At 48.2% G+C, this 17284-nt stretch overlaps 1 long non-coding RNA gene across 2 annotated transcripts in view; it reads left to right on the top strand.

The window, feature by feature from the left end:
- Positions 1-6141, top strand: part of LOC102481885 (uncharacterized) — an 8239-nt gene extending 2098 nt beyond the window's left edge. For both annotated transcript variants that reach the window (XR_003551141.1, XR_336034.3), the window contains 2 exons: positions 407-660; positions 5566-6141. This is a non-coding gene — a long non-coding RNA (uncharacterized LOC102481885). The remainder of the gene's footprint in view (positions 1-406; positions 661-5565) is intronic.
- The last annotated feature ends 11143 nt before the right edge of the window (positions 6142-17284 follow it).

Raw genomic sequence — 17284 nt, forward strand, 5'->3', positions numbered from 1 at the left:
TGGAGGAGAAGGGATTATGGCATGGGCATCCCCCCTGGGGGGTGATTTCTCACTTTCTGTCTCTCTGTCTCTGTCTTTATGGTGAGCATACGTGCCCTATAGCAAAAACCTCTCCAAAAAAAATTTGTTTTTAAATACTCCAGTAGCCACATTAAATATACGTAAAATGAATTTTAGCAATATGTTTTATCTAATCCAATATGTCCAAAATTCTATCCTGTCACCTTTTCATACTAGGTCTTTAATTTTGATGTGACTCTTACATTTACAACGCTTAGGGGCTTGCACTAGCCACATTTCGTGTGGGTTGGCCAGCACCTCATGTGGGTAGTGGCAACTGTATTGGACAGCAGTTCTAAAGCATTCTGCAGAGCATCTTTTAATGGATTATTCTGTGTGTTCACAGATTTTAGGAATTCATCCAACATTTGCTGAGTGTGTATCCTGACTTCGGCTCTGGCAGTTGCTAATACAGTAAGCAGGACACATCTGCTGCCCGCTAAGAACACACAGTTTGGGCCGGCAGCAGGCTGGATCCCACGTGGCTGGCTGCGCAGTTTGAGTTCCAGACATGGAGGCTTGAAAATCATGCCGTGCATGTGTGCCCAAAATCCAAAGAGGAGAGTGGAGGAAAAGAGATTGGGGTGTGGCCGCCTCCAGGTAAGGGCTTTTCTCACTTCCCTCTCTGTCTCTGTTGAGCACACACACCCTATACTAAACACAAGACAGAAACAACAGAACATGGTCTCATGGAAAGGTAGGGCTGACCTGGCGGCCTTGTGGTTAACGGGCCAGAGCCCACATGACTGACCGTGGTTGGGATGCTGCTCCCAGTGTCTTGAAAAACTTGAGTGCAAGTATGTGCACACCCCTCATGCTTCATATCCTGGCAGCGTGGGGAAAATGGAGAAGAAGTCGGGTCCCACATGACCAGCAGCATGGTTCAAGTCCCCTGCGGGGGAGCAGGTGCTTTCTCACTTTCTCTCTTTTCTGGCAAGCGCATGCACCCTACAGAACTTTAAAACACAAAAACACACAAGAAAGGGCGGCAGGTCACAGGGTGCTTGAGACTCTGGACTCCCACAGGGGCAACGACGGTTCAAGTCCTGAACCTGGCAGCTTGCTTTCTCACTCTCCCTTTCTCTCTGTCTCTCTCTGGTCAAAATTGAAGAATAATTATAATAAATAAAATGTAAAATAAATCTTTCTAAAGAAAAACAGACAAGAAAACATGCCAGATGTATACATGTGTGTGCCCCAAATTTTGAAAGGTGGGAGAAATGGAGAAGGGATGGTACCATGCCCACCTGCCTGTCGGGAGGTGCTTTCTCGTTCCTCTCTCTCTGCTGAGTGCACACACCCTCTAGCAAACTGTAAAAGAAAACTGAAATGGATCTCATCACATCTCTAGGACGTGTGTGCATGTGGTAGGTTTTCGAGTCCCACTTAGATGCCTGTAATACACTGGGACAAGGCTGAGAGCTCTCAGGGAACTAGTGAGTATTTCTTTCATCCTAATAAAAGGCCCTGCTGAGGCCTTACCATTTTGCTCCTGATAAAGGGCACGTTTCTGCCCTGCTGAGTCATGGAAACCCTAGAACAAGCCCTCTGTCTCTGAGTAGCTGGAACATGAGATCTTTCCTATCGGTTGGGAACAGGGTGTCTTAATTGCTGACCAAAGCAAACTATTGAGATGTCAGCAACTCTGTGTGTGTGTGTGTGTGTGTGTGTGTGTGTGTGTGTGCGTGCGTGTGTGTCTGTGTGTCTATGTGTGTGCGTACGTGTGTATGCATTTGTTTTGGTCTCCTGCCCCATCAAATTATTCATTATAGATTAAGTGAAACCAATAGGGATTAATGCGATAACTAAATTTAGCCAAGAAATAAGAGAGGGAATGAGAAAGGTAATGGTGTACCCATCGGAGATGGGGACTTGGACGCCATGAAACAAGCAAGGCTTAGAGGCGGTTTTGTTTCATGTAAAGCTCACCGCGCTCTTCAGGGAGACCCGAGCACAAACTCTGGTGTCACCTTAGTTGACTGTGTGGCATTAGCAAGTTAATGAGCTTCTGTAAGCCTCAGTTTTCTCTCAACTGTAAACATACTAAAATTATACCTATTTCACAGGGTTATGGCAAGGATCAAATCAGAAAGGATGTGAAAAGTCATATCCTGATCCACCTGCCTTGTTAACTTGTTGAAAGGATCCAACGAAGTAAATTGAACAAAAGGATTCGAAGTCAGCCAGTAGCTAAGAGGGGAGGAGCCCACCTCGCCCGCTGTGCAGTTCGCGTCTCAGACCTGCCAGCTCAGAAAACCCGCCAGGTGCGCGTTCACAGGCCGAGCCCTAAGAGGAGGGATGTGGCGTGACCGCCCCCCATGGAAGGGTGTTTTCCCACATCGCTCTCTCTCACCAATGAGCAAATGTGTCCTTTGGCGATTTTTTTTTTTTTTTAAGAATTATTTTAGGGACCAGCAGGGGGTGTGCTGGTTAAGGGCACTGAACCCCCACATGGCTGACTGCAGTTTGAGTCCCAGACCTGGTGGCTTACTTTCTCACTTTCTCGCTCTTGCTTGCTCTGTCCGTCTCAAGTCAAATTAAATTAAAAAATAAAGTTAAATAAAAGAATTAAAATTAAAAAACCAAAACTTTCTTTAATTTGACCAGAGAGGGAGAGAGAGAGAGAGAGGGAGAGAGAGAAAGTTAGAAAGCAAACCGCTGGGACCAGCAGTTAGTGTAACGGCTATGTCGCTGGACTTCCATGTAGCCCACCACGGTTTGCGTCCCGGACCCGCCGGCTTAAACTCACGCCGAGCGCATGTACGTGCATGCCCAGGATCCCGAGAGGAGAATGGAGGAGAAGGGATTGCAGTGTGGCCACCCCCCCTGGGGGGTGATTTCTCACTTTCTGTATCTCTGGCGAGCAAATGGCGCCCTGTAGCGGAAAAACCTCTCCAAAAAAAAAAAGAAAGCAAACCACCAGGTCTGGGACCTGAACTACGGTCAGCAGTTGGAGATCCAGTGCTCTTAACCACCACGCCACCTGCCAGCCCCTAGTGAATTTTTTTTAAGAAAAGGTCTTGAGCTTGGTGGTGGTGCACAGGTAATGCTGCCACCTGGGAGGCTTCCCGCTGCATGAGAGCCCAGGCTGCATTCCTGGGCCAACTGGAACACCGGGTACAGTTTTGTGGGCCGGTAATCCCAGCTAATTCAGAATCTGGGACAAAGCTGCAATGGCAAACGCTCAGAAATCTCTCTCTCTCGCTCTCTCTGTCTCTCTCTCTCGGGGTCAGTGTTCTGTGTAATGGTTAACGCACTGGAGTCACATATGATTGACCACAGTTCAAGTCCTGAACCTTACAACTTGAAAATTAAGAGAAGGGACCAGCAGGTGGCATAGTGGTTAAGGTGTTGGACACTCCCACGTAGTTGACAGTTCAAGTCCTGGATATGGTGGCTTGCTTTCTCACTTTGCGTGTGCATGCATGTGTGTGTGTGTGCGTGCACACGTGTATGTGTGTGTGTGTGTCTCTCCAGTCACATTAAAATAAAATGAATGAATAAATAAAAGTAAATAAAATAATTCTTTTTACAAAAGAAAGGAAATCAAGAGAATGGAGGACAAGGGATGAGGTGTGGCCATCCCCCCAGGTAGTGATTTCTCACTTTCCTGCTCTCTATCTCTACCACAGCATATGGGGAAGAAATCATCAGGAGAAAACTTCTGCTTCTCTCACCCTTCTCTACATCCAATGGGGGAAAGGCGCTAAAACCCTTTACAGAAGTCAACTCTTATAAATGAGCAGTTAGCTCTGAGGTGGCCTCATTCAGCATGGGCTTGTCACTGTCTCCTAATTTGTTTTCAGGGGGTCCTAGCCTCAAGAATCTCCCCGTCCAGGGCAAGGTCAACGGTAGAACCTGGTGGAAGGTGACAGAGTGGCGGCATGCAGCTGGTGTCAGGTCCTTTGGCAGCTCCCATCTGTCTCTCACTTGGGTCACTGCGGTCACCTCCTCCCTGGTCCTCCAGATTTTGTGCTTATCCTTCCCCTAATATAATCTCGTCACAGCTGACAAGACTATTTTGTGAGAGACAGATTTTTGCCATAGGGTATGTGCACTTGCCAAAGAGACAGAGAGAAAGTGAGAAATCACCCCTCCTGGGGTGGGGGGGGATGACCATGCCACAGTCCCTTCTCCTTTCTCCTCTTGAGATCTGGGTACCCTCACGCACCCTGCGAGTTTCCAGCCACCAGGTTCGGAACTCGAACCATGGTTGACCATGCAGGAGTCCAGTATCTTAACCACTGCTGACCTCAAGAGTCTTTAACTTAAACAGTAAATTGGGGGACCAGCAGTTAGCGTAATGGCTATGCCGCTGGACTCCCATGTAGTAGACCACGGTTTGCATCCCAGACCCGGCAGCTTAAACTCACGCCAGGCATGTGTGCGTGCGTGCCCAAGATCCCAAGAGGAGAATGGAGGAGAAGGGATTGCGGCATGAACATCCACCCTGGGGGGTGATTTCTCACTTTCTGTCTCTATGTCTCTCTCTGTCTGGCGAGCGCACGCGCCCTATAGCAAAAACTTCTAAAAAAAAAAGGCAAAAAACCCAGTAAATTGGGAGGGACTAGTGGGTGGCGTGGTGGGTGAGATGCTGGACACTCCGTGGTCGACCACAGTTGGAGTCCTAGACCTGGTGGCTTACTTTCCCACTTTTCCTCTCTCTCTCTCTCTCGATATCTCTCTCTCTGTTTCTGTCTGTTAAAATTAAAATAAATGAATTAATAAATAAAATTAAATAATTCTTTTAAAAAAAAAAAAAAAGTTAGTTGGGACTGACAAGTGGCATGGTGGTTAAGGCGCTGGACACTCCCACAATGGCTGACCATAGTTCGAGTACCAGAATGGTGGTTTGCTTTCTCCTTTCTCTCTCTCTGGTCAAATTAAAATGAAGGAATGGATGAATAAATAAAATTAAATAAATGATTATTTTAAGAAAGTAAGTAAATGAATAAATAAATACAATATTTTAAAAAAGTAAATCAGATTCTATCATGCTTCTACTCAAACCCTCGAATACTTCCTATTAGAGTAGAGCCCAGGTTCCTAAAAGACTTGATGTGATCCGACCCCTCCGGCTTCCGGGGCCTCAACTGCGCCAAGTCATTACTCTTGAGCCTTCGCCTCATGATTCCCGTTTATACCTCAGGGACCCTGCATTTGCAGGACCCTCTGCCTGGGACACTCTGCTTGAGTCTTCACAGGGCCAGCTCTTCTTTTTTTTTTTTTTCTACTTTTTTATGGAGAGGTTTTCGCTATAGGGCGCGTGCGCTCGCCAGACAGACAGAGAGAGACATAGAGACAGAAAGCGAGAAATCACCCCCCAGGGGGGGATGGTCACGCCGCAATCCCTTCTCCTCCATTCTCCTCTTGGGATCTTGGGCACGCACGCACACGCGCCCGGCGTGAGATTTAAGCCACCGGGTCCGAGATGCGAACCGCGGTCGACTACGTGGGAGTCCAGCGACATAGCCATTACGCTAACTGCTGGTTCCCATGGGCCAGCTCTTCTTGACATGCAGGTCTAAGTGTAAGAATGATGTATTCCTCGAAAGACTGAAAGACCAAAAGACGTGCGTCCTCCGAAGCACACCTCACTAGATGTCTCGGCTCGGCTACCTGAGTAATCCCCATGGCCGGTCCGACTCCGTGAAGGGTACAGAAACCTAGTCCGCTTGGGCTGCCACTGAGCCCCCCATGCAGAGCAGTGCTGAGCGTGGAGTGTGAGGCCCGTACACGGCTGGCCAGGTCAATCCTTTGAGGAAGGGCGACATGACTGTGAGTGGGCTTCTGGGAGTAGAGCCGTGGGAACAAGACCTGGGAATGGAACAGGTGCTGTGGGATCCAGAGAGGTGGGCTTTACTTGGGGTATCTCAGGTCAGAAGACGAAAGAAAGACCCCCTCAATTTTGGTGATAAGGAGTGGTGGTAATGGGTGACCTTTAAGGCAGATATATTTCATTGCTCTTTCAAAAAAATACTTGTCCATAAAAAATTACACGAGGCCCACCAGATGGCATGGAGGTTAAGGCCGCTGGATCTCACAGGACTGTGCTGTTTGAGTCCCGGCCCAGTGTGTGTGTGCATGCCCAAAAGGAGAATGGAGAAGGGATTGTGGCGTGGCCATCCGCCCTGGGGGGTGATTTCTCACTTTCTATCTCCCTCTGTCTCTCTGGCAAGCACACAAGCCCTATAGCAAAACTAAAAAAAGGAAAAGAAAAAAATGACATGATTTGTGAACTGTGAACAAGTTCAAACAACACCTCAGCCAGCAACGTGAGAAGGGAGGAAGGGAGACGTGTTGACAGATGGTGTAAATGACCTATTTGCATTGAAAGTGTCCTCACAGTCTTAGACTCTGCTTTGCTGGTTTGGGGGGATATATCCCAGGAAAGAGAGTGGACCCCTGAGCTGGGCGCTGCACTGAACGTCTGGAACTGGACTCCTTAAGCCAGATGGCCTGGAGGTGGGCATGAATGACTACACTGGCAGGGTAACCCCGGGGCAGTGGGGGGTCAGGACGCCTGTGACCCACCGCGCCAGTAGAAGGACCACGCCTGGAGCTCAGAGGACCTGCTGTGACATCTCTCGCGCTTCCCTACCCAGGGATAGGGAAGAAAAGAGCAGAAAGAAGCACCTGCAACTACCGCAAGCTGGCAAGGGCACAGCTGAAGCCTTAGGCCTTCCTGAAATGAGTCTGGATCTTCCGAGCGGAAAGCAGTCAGGCCTCCCCGAACGCTGGCCACAGGCGAGGGCAGCCTGGAGCGTGACGCCGGGGCGAGGGCTAGGGCGTCCTGCCGTCTCAGGGCGGGTGCGGCCACGGACAGACTGCAGCGCGTTTCACTGACTCGCTGCCTTCATCTTGACGGGGGACCCACTAGAGGGAGCTTCTAGGACCGGCTGGACTTGAGCCTTGCCTCCTGGAAGGGGCCAGGGCGGCCGGTCCCATGGCAGTGAAGGAACAGCTGCGAGACTACTTACAGTGGACAGGAGCAGCGCCGGAGGGCGACTTCTCAGGTTATGCCTTTGATGTCTTACCTAGGTTTTTTTTTTTTTTCTAATAATTGTTTTATTATTATTATATATGTGTGTATATATTTAAATTTGACCAGAGAGAGAGAAGGAAAGTGAGAAAGCAAGCCTGGGACTCAAGCCAGTCGGCCTTATGGGAATCCAGCACTCGTCCAACACAAGACACCCTGGCCCGGACCAGTGCCTCCACAGGCAGAACCTGGAAGTGCTGGGGAGTTGGGGGACCTTGACCAATAAGAGAAGGAAGCCACCAGCCTCCTGAGAAGTGTCTTGGTATGGCCTCCCACGTGGCCTCAACTGCTTAAGACCAGGTGCTCCGGCCATGCGGCCAGGCTGGGCCTCACGTTCTCACTAATGCCCTTTGATGCTCAAAAGTTTGTAAGTTTGATGAAGTTCCATTTACCTCTTTTTTTTTTCTCTTTTGGCTTATGCTTTGGTGTTCAAGTCTAGGAATCTATTGCTAAATCCAAAGTCCTAAGATCTCTGTGTGTACCTGCCCTATAGCAAAAAACTAAAAAAGAACTCAAGAAAATGTGTAAAACAAATCAGCGGTTCCTGGGGACTGGATGAGGCAGGAGGAAAGAGGGAGAGGGATTCAAAGGACACACAGCTCTCCGGGTGCCCGCCATGCCGATCAGTACTGTGACACTTTCCCAGGACGCACCTGTGTCCAAATCGATCATGCTGTAGACTTTAAATCTGTGAAGTTTGTTCCATGTCAATTATAACTAAATGAAGGTCCTTAAAAAGTCTGAGTATAGGGACCAGCAGTTAGCGTAATGGCTATGTTGCTGGACTCCCACGTGGTCGACTGCGGTTGAGTCCCGGACCCAGTGGCTTAAACTCACACTGGGCGCGTGTGCGTCCGTGCCCAAGATCTCGAGAGGAGAATGGAGGGGAAGGGATTGCGGCGTGGCCATCCCCCCCAGGGGGGGGATTTCTCGCTTTTTGTCTCTCTGTCTCTCTGTGTGTTTCTGGTGAGCGCATGCACCCTACAGCAGAAACCTCTCCAAAAAAAAAAAAAAAAAGTCTGAATCGAGACCCATCAAATATGCACAAATTCAAGAGTGCATTGTGATACCAAAAAGAAAACAACCCAGAAACAAATGGCTTATTAATCACTTTTGGAGATTGCCGGTGCCTCAGTTCCTTTTTCTGGAAGCTGATGGCCTAAGACAAACCATCACACATTTACCTAACCTTCCTGCCCTGAACGCTCCCTCAGGGTAACCAAAGAGAAAACAAGTGAAATTCTTTTTTTTTTTTTTAAGAATTGTATATTTAATTTAATTTATTGTTATTATTGTTTTAATTTGCTATAGGTTACCCATGCTCACCAGAGAGAGAGAGAGAGGAAAGCGAGAAAGCAAACTGCCAGGTCCGGGACTCAAACCACAGCTGACCACATGGGAGTCCAGCACTCAAACCACTATGCCATCTGCCGGCTCCCTTACCGAAAATCCGTAAAGGATTTCCAGCTAATGCGGAAAGATTAAAGGAAGAAGAATCATCATACATTTTCAACCCCTAATAAAGTAATTGACTTAGATAATGGCAAAGCCTGTTACAACCTGAGGTGACCTAGAACTTGAGATGGGTCAGGCTGATTAACACCTAAACCTGCCCATCATCCTGGATGTCACTTAGAGGCAACCAGACAAGATGTGACACCTGATGTAGTGCAATGGGAATTGCCCAGCATCATGTATGGAATATTCTTGTGGGACCAGCAGGTGGCATGGTGGTTAAGGATGCTGGACTCCACATGGCTGGCTGACCGTGGTTTGAGTCCTGGACCCAGAGGCTTGCTTTCTCACTTTCTCTCTCTCTTTCACTCTGTCTCTCTCTCGTCAAAGTAAAATAAATAAATAAAGTTAAATAAAATAATTATTTTAAAAAAATAGAGATTCTTGCAAAAAGAAGTAATCTGGGTGCTGGCAGGTGGAGTGGTGGTCAGGGTGCTGGACTCGTCCTGGACCTCTGGACCTGGTGGCTTGCTTTCTCACTTTCTCTCTTTCTCTCTCTGGTGGGTTCACATGCCACCTGCTGGCCCCCCTTCTTTCTTTTTCTAATTTGCTCCTGGGCACTTACACTTACCAGAGACAGACAGAGACAGCGAGAATGGAAGATAGCACCTCGCAGGGGTGCTGACCGTGCTTCTACCCCTGCTCCATTCCCTTCTTGGGACTTGGGCACACGTGCAACATGCACATGCACTCCGCGTGTCTCCTAAACCACCGGGTTCAGGGCTTGAACTGCACACTGGCCATGTGGGACCCAGCTGCCTCAACCACCACCCCACCTGACTTGGCCCAAGAGGATATTGTTAAAGCCAGTGAGCTGAGAAACTCCCTGAAATAAAATTTTATCTTTCTTGGGGAGAGAGAACCCAAGAGACCCCAAACCCAGACAACATTAAAGAAAGTAAGTGGGACCGAAGTCCTCCCCTACCACGGGGACCAGCACCTGCCTGGCATACAGAGTCCACAGAGACCGCTGGGCGACAGTACCCCATTGCCCACCACAGAAGGGACAGGCCCCTCCAGAAATGGGGTTGAAGGTCTGTCTCGCCAGTTTCTACCCCGGAGAAAAGGCAAAGGACAGGAGACCCCATGCCACAGGCCCAGCACAAGCCCACGCAGGGGCTGCGTCTACAGAAGGTAAAGACGCTGAGTCAGGAGAACGCTGTTGGGCAGATCTTCGCGAAGACAATGTCACCGTCACGCTCGGGCTTCTAGTAGGCAGAAGGACAGAGTGCAGACACAGGCAGGCCTTCCCACTGGGTGCCCCGGCAGTCTTCATGTGGCCTCAGGGCACCTGGATAGTATTGGCAAAGACAGGCTACCAGGAGATTGTGAAACTCCAGACCAAAGCTGCAGGGATGCGTCCTCCACGCCTCCGGGCACCTGGCCACTCCAGCACCAGCCAGGATGCACCGAAGGTGCCAGGAAACCCAGCAAGCTGTCCCCAACTCTGGAGATTCCTCATTGTCAGGAAACCCTCTCCCAACCTCTCTGAGAACAACATTTTATTCAAAAAAAGTCTCTGTCTGCGGTCAGCAACGTCATTCATTCTCACAGGACAGCCTCTGATAGGGATAAAGGCTGCTTTTTGTAACCAGTGGCCTTAATCCTTCATGGCTGCGTTTATTCTTCCTGAAACATAAAGACGCAGGGGATTTCCACTTTTCTACCCTGCCCGTGAAGGAATTACAGGGTCCAGAATTGCTCTCTCACGGTAAACGACTGGATGAAACGTGGCTGAGCGCGTTTTAGACACTGGTTGCAGGCAGCACAGTGCCGCAACCCCGAAAGATGAGAACCGAGCAGGGCGAGCTGTGACTGCCCAGGCTTTCTGCCTGAAGAAATCTCTAAACTGCTGAGTAGGAGAAAGGAACCGAAACAGAGCCCAGTGGTCCTACAAGACAGAAGTTTGGGGAGGTCAAAGCAGCTAGGAATTACAGGGTGAGAACTGCAGAGACATCTAGGTGAGGCATATGCATAGGGACGGGGCCAGCAGGTGGCATGGTGGTTAGAGGCACTGAACTCCGACATGGAGACTGTGGTTCGAGTCCAGGACCTGGTGGCTTGCTTTCTTACTTTCTCTCTCTCTCTCTGATCAGATTCAACAACAATAATAATAATGATAAATATAGTTAAATAAAATAATTCTAAAAGAAAAAGGAAAAGAAATATGCATAGAGATCGTCCCTGAGTCATTAGCCAAACCCTAACCTGTGGATGCATAAGGCAAAATTCCATGGATCTGGGCAAAAATAATTGATGAGGATAAAAAGTTGGTTCTTCAGGAAGGTTGATGACCATTTAGCTAGAGGAACTAAAGAAAAAAAGAGGATATTAAAATTACTAAAATTAGAAATAAAAGTGAGGGACCAGCAGATGACATAATGGTAATGTCGCTGGATTCCCACATAGTCGACCACGGTTTGAATCCCAGACCTGGTGGCTTAAAACTCACTCTGGGCACATGTGTGTATGTGCCCCAAATCCTGAGAGGACAATGGAGGAGAAGGGATTGTGGCGTGGTCCTCCCCTCTGGGGGAGTGATTTTTTCCTTTCTGTCTCTCTGACTCTCTGGTGAGTGAATGCGCCCTATAGCAAAAAATCTTTCTTAAAAATAAATAAATAAATAAATATATAAATAAATAAAAGTGGGACCAGCAGATGGTGTAATGGTTATGTCACTAGACTCCCACACAATTAACCACAGTTCCGGTCCCAGATCCAGTGGCTTAAACTCACACCGGGCATGTGTGTATTCGTGCCCAAAATCCCTAGAGGAAAATAAATGAGAAGAGATTGTGACGTGGCCATCCTCCTCCCTGTGGGGGAGGGGATGATTTCTTGTTTTCTGTCTCCCCATCTCTCTCTGTCTCTCAGGTGAGTGCATGTACCCTATAGCAAAAATCTCTCTTTAAAAAAAAGATTATAAGAGATTATTGTGAGAACTCATATGCTAACCTAGGTGATAAGTACAAATTCCTAGAAGCACAGAAGTTAACAATACTAAGCCATGGAGAAACAGAACATCTGAATACAACTATGACTAGTAAGAAGATTGGGGTTTCAGCAGATGGTATGGAGGTTCAGTCACTGGACCCCCACGTGACTGATCACAGTTAGAGTCTTGGACCCAGTGGCTAGAGATTCACACTGTGTGTGTGTGTGTGTGTGTGTGTGTGTGTGTGTGCCCAGGATCCTGGGAAGAGAGTGGAGGAGAAGGGATTGTGGCATGGTTATCCCCCTGGGAGGTGATTTTTCACTTTCCCTCTCACTATCTCTGTTTCTCTCTCCAGCAAATGCACGTGCCCTAAGGCAAAAACCTCTAAAAAAAAAAAAAAAAAAAACAAAGAGAGAGAAAGAAAAAGTAATTAAAAATCTCCTCACAAGGACCAGCAGATGGCAAAATGGTTATGTCACTGAATTCCCACATAGTCGACCATGGTTAGAGTCCCAGACCCAGTGGCTTAAACTCACACCAGGCATGTGTGTATGCGTGCCCCAAATTTCTAGAGGAAAATGGAGGAGAAGAGATTGTGATGTGGCCATCCTCCTCCCTGGTGGTGGTGGGGGGGGTTGTATGATTTCTTAATCACCCGGGGCTTAAAACTCACACTGGACATGTGCATGCACGCCCCAAATCCCAAGAGAATGGAAGAGAAGGGATTGCAGTATGGCTCTGCCCCCCGAGGGGGATTTCTCGCTTTCTCAAACAAACAAACAAACAAACAAACAAACAAACAAACAAACAAACAAACAAACAAACAAACAAACAAACAAACAAACAAACAACCCTCACAAAGAAAAGCCCAGGAAGTTACGGCTACACTGGTAAGTCTACAAAACCTTTAAAGAAAAACTAACACTAATACTTCTCAAACTTCAAAAAAAAAATTGAAGAGGAAGGAATATCCCTAATTCATTCTGTGGGGCCAACATTACCCCAACACCAAAGCCAGAGATACTATGAGACAACTACAGATCAACATCTTGTATGGACAGTATGCAAAAATCCTCAACAAAATACCAGCAAACCCAATTCAGCAGCATAATAAAAGGATTATGTACTGTGATCAGTGAAATTTATCTCTGGAATGCAAGGATGGTTCTACATACAAAAATTGATCAGGGTGATTTACTACATTAACAGAATTAATGGAAAAACACATATTGTCATTTCTTTTAAAAATTATTTATTTAATCAGATTAACTTATTGTTATTTTAATTTGACCAGAGAGAGACAGAGAGAGAAGGAAAATTAGAAAGCAAGCTACCAAGTCCAGGACTCAAACCATGGTCAACCACGTGGGAATCTAGCACCTTAACCACCATGGCACCTGCGGCTGCCCTCATACATTATCATTGCAATTAATGTAGAAAAAGCATTCAGCAAAATTCAATACCCTCCCTGCCTTCCTTTCTTTTTACAGAGGGTGTGTGCACTTGCCAGAGAGCGAGATAGAGAGATGGAGAACACACACCTCAAAGGGCATGGTCACAGGGCAGTTCCTTCTCCATTTCTCCACCCCTTTGGGATTTGGGGTACACAGTCATATGCCCAGCATGTTTTTCGAGGAACTGAGGCTGAGATTTAAACGATGCAGTTGACCATGTGGGACCTGGCTGTCTTAACCATCAGGTCTTTCATAATAAATACGCTCAACGAAATAGGAATAGGAAGTAGCCACGTCAACGTAATAAAAGCCACACATGGAAATCCACCGCGAGCATTATACTCACTGGTGGAAGACGGAGCGTTTTTCCTCCGAGATCAGAGACAGGGCAAATATACCCACTCTCACCACTCAACATGGTACAGGTAGTCCCCACCAGGGAAATTAGGTGAGAAAAATAAATACACAGTATTCACATTGGAAAGGAAGAATGGACGGACGGGATCTCTGTTTGTAGATGGCATGCTCATCTTTTTTTTTTTTTCTTTTTTGGCTAGAGGTTGGGTGTCCTTACCAGAGTGAAACAGAGAGGGAGAGGAGAAAGCATCCCCGTGGAGAATGGTCAGGTTGCAATCCCTTCTCCTCCATCTCTTGGGTTTGGTCAAGGGCACATGTGCCTGGCATGCTTCTCAAGTGGCTGGTTCCAAGACTAAACCACGGGGTTAGCATTATGGAACCCAGCTCTCTTAACCACCAGACCACAGAGCTGGCCCCATGTGTCATATCTTGATTGTGCTGGTTACATTTGTCAAAGTTAATGGTATTACACACTTGAACTGTGCACACTGTATTGATTATAAATTTTCCCTTAAAAAAGTTGATTTTCTAAAAATACTTAAGAGATATAAACAAGTGCAATGTAGAGATATTGTTTAGATCTGATTCTTCATTTTTTTTTTTTTTTTTTTTTAAGAATTATTTATTTTCGAGACCAGCAGATAGTGTAATTGCTGTCGCTGGACTCCCATGTAATTGACTGTGATTTGAGTCCCGGACCCGGTGGTTTAAACTCACACTAGGCATGTGTGCATGCATGCCCAAGATCCCGAGAGGAGAATGGAGGAGAAGGGATTGCGGCGGGGCCATCCCCCCCAGGGGGTGATTTCTCACTTTCTCTGTCTCTCTCTTTCTGGCGAGCATATGCACCCTATAGCAAAAACCTCTCCAAAAACGAATAATAAAAATAAAATAAGAATTATTTATTTTATCTTGTTATTTATTTTTTAATTTTTAAACTTTATTTATTTATTTATATTGATTTATATTTGACTAGAGAGGCACAGAGCAAGAGAGAGAGAAAGCAAGCCACCAGGTCCAGAACTCAAACCATGGTTGGCCATGTAGGAGTCTAATGCCAGAACCACCACACCACCTGCTGACCACTAGACCCTGATTCTAATAACAACCCTAACACTTTAAATGCTGGCTGAATATTTGCTGATATTCATATTGTTAAAAATGTTCATCCCTAATAATTATTTTGTGGTTAAATTAAAAGGAAGGAAGAAGCCCTTCTCTTTCAGAGAGGTATTTACGAAAGAATTGATACAACATGTGTAAATCTCTTTACTTATTTAAAGTTTATTTATGTATTTATTCCATAAGAAAGAGAAACAGAGCAGGACATAGAGTCAGAAAGACAGGGTCTGCTTGGGCCGGCTCCATGGCCTGGTGGTTAAGGAGCCCGAACCCACATGGCCAACTCCATGGCTCAAGTCCCAGACCCAGCGACTTGAGGAATAGGTGCATACATGCCTAATCTCCTGAGAGGAGGGAGAGATGGAGAAGGACCCAGCGCGGTCCTGCCCCTTGGGGAGTGCTTTCTCACTCTTCCCTCTCTGTCTCTCTCTGGCAAATGCGTAAGCCTTCTGGCAAAATTTAAAAAAAGAAAGTCACTCAACCAAATGCAATGTGTTGATCTTATTGGATCCTAAGAACAAACACATGACTTAAAAAAGTATTTATGTTGCAACTGGGGAAATTTGAATACCGATTAAATAATGGATGACATTAAGGAACTCTGGGGGAAAATTTTATTTATTTATCTTAACAGAGGGTGTGTGCACTCATCAGAGAGAAAGAAAGCGTGTCCCAGCGGGCCATGGTCACACCACAATCCTCTTTCCTCCACTCTCTGTCCTGTCAGGATTTGGGGCATGTTCACCTATGAGCCTAGCATGTTTTTCCACCTGCCAGCACTGGGATTCCAATCATGGGTGGCCATGTGGGATCTGCCTCTCTATGCACAGGGACACTGTACTACAGAGCCAGCCCTAGAGGGGGTAGAATCCGTTTGTTTTTGTTTTCTTAAGAGAGCACAGTCATGTGAGAGTGAGTGAGACTCAGCAAGAAGAGCACCCTCCTGAGTCTGGTCTGATCTCCTCCCACCTGTCCTCCAGCCCTGGGGAGCTTGGGCACTCACACACGCCGGACCAGCCTGTTCAAGCTAACCGAGCCAGGGATTTGAACCTTGGTGACGACATGGGATCCAGCTTCCCTTGAGCCGTGTGTTACCGCTGTACCACAGTACCAGTCCAGGAGAGACTTTTCCTTTGACGTTATAGTTTTGTGGTTCTGTACAAGAGATGAAGTGACCACACAGTGGCACAGCTACAGAAAGCAATGCTCAGGGCTGGCAGGTGGCATGGTGGTTAAGGTGACTGGACTCCCACACAGCTGACTGCGGTTCGAGTCCTGGACCTGGCAGCTTGCTATCTCATTTTCCTTCTCTCTGTCTCTCTGTGGTCAACCTCTAAATAAATAAGTAAATAAAAGTAATGACAATAAACTAGGGGGAAAAAAAAAAGGAAAAAACAAGGAAGGAAGCAAAGCTCTGTCAGATTAATCCACAGGGGAAGGCTCCCAGTAGGCACCCAAAGCCCTCCCTGTAGATATGTGCGAAGCTATTGAGAGGGCGATCAAGGCTCTCTGGCACGGGGTGCTGCGTGAGTCACACTGCCACTCCAATGCCAGTGGCTCCTGGCCTGCTCTGCGTCAGAGTAGAGGAATGCGTCTGGGCAAGCATGGTCGCAGGGTCGTCTGAGCCGGTAACCTGTGCACTTGTGCCCACACAAGCTAACTTGTGTGGGGCTGGACTCTTCTGCTAACCAAGGCGGGGAGGAGACGAAGGCGCCGGCGCTGTGGTTTGCACGCAGACGAGGACATGGTATTGCCTAAACTGCTGACCGAAGCCTGGGGGATCAGACAAACATCCCACAGAGAAAATGGGGCGTGCAGCACGTCCACCGGACCTTTGGCCTCCACAAACCCAGAGTCGACATTTAGGGCTGACTGGTTAAACTATCTTTCCTTCCAGGTCCTGTCCGCCCCCAAACCTGCAGCTGGGGAATGAGAGAGCCAGGAGCTGGTGCTGGGCGTGGGCCAGGCCTTGGAGGGCTTCTCTTCTTCCCTTTCCACGTGGAGCAGGGACTGTCCTTATAATACGGACACCTGCCTGGACGTGTTACTAAGCAGAATGGAAGTCCCCTTTGCAGCCTATTTCACTCCCCACGGCCCAAGGGAACCACCCACCACCACCTTGGGAGCTCTTTCCTTTCTCTCTTCTGGTCCTTAACTTGTAGTCGACCTTCGGTCTCAAACCAGAAGGAGCAAACAGCCTAGGTCCTGGTGGCCTTTCAGGCCTCCCAGTGCCCGAGCTTGGTGGCTGGAGCACCTCGCCCAGAGCGGGCGGGCCCTTTGCCCTCTGGGCTGGGTTTTTCCAGACATGGTCGCCCTGGGGCGTGGCAGAGTGCTGGCAGGGAGGAGGCATGCAGAGACTGCCTAGGAGACCCGCTGGGGACAGCGCGTCTGCCTGGGTGTGATTCCCACTTAAGGGGGACTCTAAGAGGAGGCCCGCCAGGTCAAACGGGCCCCGGGGTAGGAGCGGAAACTTCCTGGAATGAAGAGAAATACACAGGGAAGGGCTAAAGCAACGTGGCCTGGGGGGAAAGGCCGTGCCGGCGTGAACCGCTGCCAGGAAGCCTTTCCCAGCCTCCCCTTCCTCCTCTGCAGAGGGGGCTCCCAGGGGAGGTTGCGCTATCCGCGGCTTAGGTGCAGCTTCCGCGGAATGAATCAGGAGCAGGGTCTGCAGCGACCACCCGCCGGCTCCCCAGGCCCTGCTGCCCACCCCGTGGCCCCGTGCACCGCGGGGTCCCCATGTCCGGCCCCTCGTCTCCGGGCCCCGCTGTCCTGGACAGGAGCGCTGCTGGCGAGCGAGCC

Source organism: Tupaia chinensis, unplaced genomic scaffold (assembly GCF_000334495.1).
Source record: "Tupaia chinensis unplaced genomic scaffold, TupChi_1.0 Scaffold000612_1, whole genome shotgun sequence".
Classification (NCBI taxonomy): domain Eukaryota; kingdom Metazoa; phylum Chordata; class Mammalia; order Scandentia; family Tupaiidae; genus Tupaia; species Tupaia belangeri.